The sequence below is a fragment of the Nothoprocta perdicaria genome, unplaced genomic scaffold (genome assembly GCF_003342845.1).
Source record: "Nothoprocta perdicaria isolate Ctin4 unplaced genomic scaffold, notPer1 scaffold_93, whole genome shotgun sequence".
Lineage (NCBI taxonomy): Eukaryota > Metazoa > Chordata > Aves > Tinamiformes > Tinamidae > Nothoprocta > Nothoprocta perdicaria.
Window position 1 is genome coordinate 505,927 of NW_020456232.1, and position 4,108 is coordinate 510,034.

General features: G+C 45.1%; 1 long non-coding RNA gene across 1 annotated transcript; it reads left to right on the forward strand.

Annotated features, from left to right (window-relative positions):
• Positions 1-807: 807 nt before the first annotated feature.
• On the forward strand, positions 808-2,210 carry LOC112958964. The gene is made up of 2 exons (XR_003251543.1): positions 808-866; positions 1,861-2,210. It is a non-coding gene; the product is annotated as an uncharacterized LOC112958964 (long non-coding RNA).
• The last annotated feature ends 1,898 nt before the right edge of the window (positions 2,211-4,108 follow it).

Consider the following 4,108-nt stretch of genomic DNA (forward strand, 5'->3'; position numbering starts at 1 on the left):
TCCCTATCTATGAAAAAGAAGTGAGGGAGAATTGCTTGGCTCTCCCTCCAGCAGGACTTGGGACGTGCTCCAAGTAGGGATCTATGCTGATTGACCCACAAGTGCTTTGGGCTGCTTGGGACATGCTCCAAGTAGGGATCTATGCTGATTGACCCACAAGTGCTTTGGGCTGCCTAGGCTGGATCCTGATGGGTGGCTGAGATGAAGGAAATCCCAGGACAGAACTGGGGGCAGCTGGTGTGCAGAAAGGGTAACTGGGGTAAACTTCTCCCTCTGACTGCCCCACGCTTTGCTGCCGATGCTACAGTGTGCAGGTCTTTCATGTGGAGGTATAAAAGTGCCTCAGTGCCTCGGCGAGATGACCGGGTTATGGTAAGTTTGTGACCCAAACAGCCAAGATCAGCTGAACTCCATGTAGTGAAGTCACAAAGTATTCAGTCCTCAAGTAAAAGGAAAATTATTCATCTTCCTTAAAAATCCATGCTTACTTACGTAGCCAGCTTTTGAATAAATATAAATGAATCCAGGTACATAAAGTTCAGATAAGGGAAAAGCACAATGATAAGGGAAGAGCCTTGCAAATCCATGCAGACCCTGCATGCTGTTTCTCTTCAGCTTTGATTCCCTGGGCACTTTTCCTGTCTCTCTAGTCCATTCATTGCTTAGTAGCTCTCAGGCTTTTCCGTGCTAGGGATTTGATCCCCATGAATCTGACTGGTCCTTGCTTTTTGTTACAGATATGGAGAAGAAATAAATGTTCGCAGTCCTTACAAGATTGGATAGATGGACCAAGGGAGTCATGTTTTGATATTAGTTGAGTTTATAATCTTCAGGATGGGGACTTCTCCTCTTTGTTTTCCTCCAAGGTAAAGAGATGAAGAGACATAAAAACTACTCTTATGTATGACTGTAGTCAGACAGCAACAGAAACAGCCATGTAGGCTGCCTGTGGGGGTATTTCTTGGTATTGGCTGTGTTTAGCTGTTGTTGAGGTCAGTTTTTCCAATGACTGGCGGGGGCTGAGCAGCCCATTCCTCGTCCACATCCAACTGGTGAGAGGCCCGTATGATGCCAGGCGTGCAGCTTCAGAAGACACACAAGGTAGTTTTCGGTGGTACTAGAGAAAACAGTTAACAGGAGGGGAAGAGATTTCTTTCCACAGACTATAGTTTCTAAGGGTATTTTGGCATGCAAGTTAACCTTTCCTTGGGTCTCTTGTCAGCAGGTGGGAACCTTTTTAAATTGTCCTTTTACTGAGAAGGGCTGAATCGTCTGCCCTAAAGCATCCCTTAATGCAATTAAAACCAGCAGTACTGCTTCTCCAACACTGGGGCCTCTGATACTGGGAGGGGAAGCCGTGGCTCCTCTTTGAAGTCCCACCTACGGGAACATCAGTGGCAGGACTTCAAAGGGAAGCTGCTATTTCCTGTTGGAGCTCAGCCCTGGTGCTCAGCACTGCTAACAAAGCAGTCGGACTGGTTGTGAAGGCACTGATCCAGCAGAGCACTTAAGCACATGCTTAAGTCCCTCAGGACTTAACTGCATGGTCTGCTGGGTTTGACTGGGCTGAAAACTGGACTGATGGTTGGGTCAAGATTTCAAGGGAGAGCGCCATGTCTAAATGCCTTGGAGGAACAGAAAGGAATAGTGAGGAGAAGGAATCTGCTGTTTTGGAAGGAACAGTGTTGGTGTGGAGAGCAGAAGGTGTAAACTGCCTTCTTGATGTCCTAATACTCTTTCAGCAGCAGTTTGGCTTTGTTGATATTCAGCTTCCTTGGACCTTTCCTAGTGTCATCCAGCTGGTCAAAGGGATGAGGTCCTCAGTTACTCTTTGTTCATTTTTTTTTTCCACAAAAACAGCTCGATGGACACTGTAAATCTGGCCAGCTATTCATAACCCAGTGACTTGCATCTGTTGCAACAGCAGGAGGTGGAAATACCACGAGCAATACTGCTGAATTTAGTGAACAACCTGGAGCGAGACATTGGGCTGCATGAACTACCAGCAAAAGCAAATACTTGCAGATCATCCCTTGAATTCAGAACTAGCCTAAATCCACTTTGAGTTTACCTTAATTGAGCTGCGAGCTGAGTGTCTGGACCAGTAAATAGAGTTGAGGTGGGAGTCTGTTGCAAACAGGTAAGAAATGCTAAAGGTGCAAGCAACCTGCCCTATCTCTTGCTGAGTATTTTTTTTCAGGATTAGTTCCTCTGCTCTCTGTGGAGTTACTTGCAGAGTAACAGATGGCAGAACTGAGACTTAGTTTTATAGCAAGCATTATTCAGGTAATTCACCTAATTTGCACCAACTTCTCTGTTGTTGTCCTCAGGCTACAGATAGGCCTTGTGGTTGTGATGTGCAGCTGATGCACAGGTGCAGATGTGTCTAACCACACTGCTAACCTCACTCTGCATGATTTCACCTCCTCTCCAGCAGCAGTGCGGCACGGCAGCTTCTCCCCCATSACAACCTACATGAAGCCCTTTGCTCACCTCGTGTGCAGCAATTAAAAGAAGACCAGGAGTTGTTCTGTGCTGGCAGCAAAGGTGTTTGCACTTGGAAGGGCTGCTCTTCTATGTGGAACAGCTGTATCAGATTAAACATGGTAGTTTGTAGGCTGTGGGAATAAATAGGTCACCTAACCTGTGAAAAGCTGTAGTTTCCAGGTCCTGCTTCCAGAGAGCTTCTTGTGCTTGGGACAGCATGGTGTGCCAAGGCGCTCAGCAGACTGCAGTCCTCCTCTGTTTGAATGTTCTCCGTCTAGGTTGGAGTCCTGGGGGAACCTGTTGCCTGACACTTGCTAATCCTCCATCCCAAGAAAGTGGTGTGAGAACAGTGTGTTTGCTGGATGCTGTCGCCTGAGACAGTCTGAAGAACAAAGACTAAAGAAAGTCTTTATTCATATTATGAAAGCATCTCCAAAATTCTTAGGACACTGTGTTTAGATGTCACCAGAGGTCATACACATAGATTCTGGTGCCCCAGAGCAAACATAATGCAGACCTCCAATACACAGGTGTGCTCTATGTAGCTCATGCTGACCAAGGCAGTAAGACTCRATTCTGTGCTGATGTCTGTAGAGAAGGTGAAACCCCTTCACATGTCCTTGTCAGCTCAGGTGAAGGATGCTGCTACAGACTGATACAGATGTTACTGTTGGTGTTCCTTGCTAGTTTTATGGCATATTCTTTGTGGCTCACGCCAGTGTCTCTGCTCTGTGGTTTTGTGGGACAATCTAGTTTGGAAGCAGCCACACATGAGGTGTGGATGTGCTCTCCTTTGGATGGGTAGGGTTGGATAGGCCAGTCTTTCCCAGCATGGCTTGTACCTCAGTGCTCTGTGAGGGGAGTTTGTTCCAGAAGGTGAGTGTGGTCACTGCACCTGGGACTGAAGCTGGTGACCTCAGAGGCTGTTGGAAAAGTTTGAACTCAGCTTTTTTTTTGCACCTTGAAAATTCACTAGAACTATCTGATGTGATTTCTTAGAAAGGAGGTCCTGTTTTGTAACTGAGTTTTGGGACTAGTGTTCAAGAAAACTCTGCTTAGTTCWTGTTTCTGGCACTGGATGTCAGATTCTGGGTGGCCTTTAGCAGCTCATTCAGCTCTTTKGTCCCTTTGGTCTCCCATCTGTAAAACAAGCTGATAGCTCCTTTTTTCTTTTTTTTTTTTTCTTTTTTTTTTGTCCTGTTATTAGACAAGACAGCAAGTTCCAGAGTTGGGGGATATATTTCATTATGTGATGTATGGGTACTAGCTATGCTCTTGAGTAGGATCATCCTGTGAAATGAGTAAATTAATGCTAATAACATATCTAGACAGGGCTGATCTTCGGAAAGGTTTCTTCCAAAGGCTATTCGGATTCAAAGAAGGTGCATTTTGTTAATCTTTTTCATTTGTGTGGTTTCTACCCATGGGTTAGTACTGAAAGGGTTTTATCCGATCCAGGGTGTACATGCAAATATTTCTATTTGAATAATACTGGAGAATAAATTTAGAAATGTTTAAAGAGGGCATGAATACCTCAATCTGCTAGGTGGAAAAATTACTACTTCTTGTGGGTAACCCAACCTGTTTAATTTGCTAAAAACATACCTGACTCAAAAAAAAA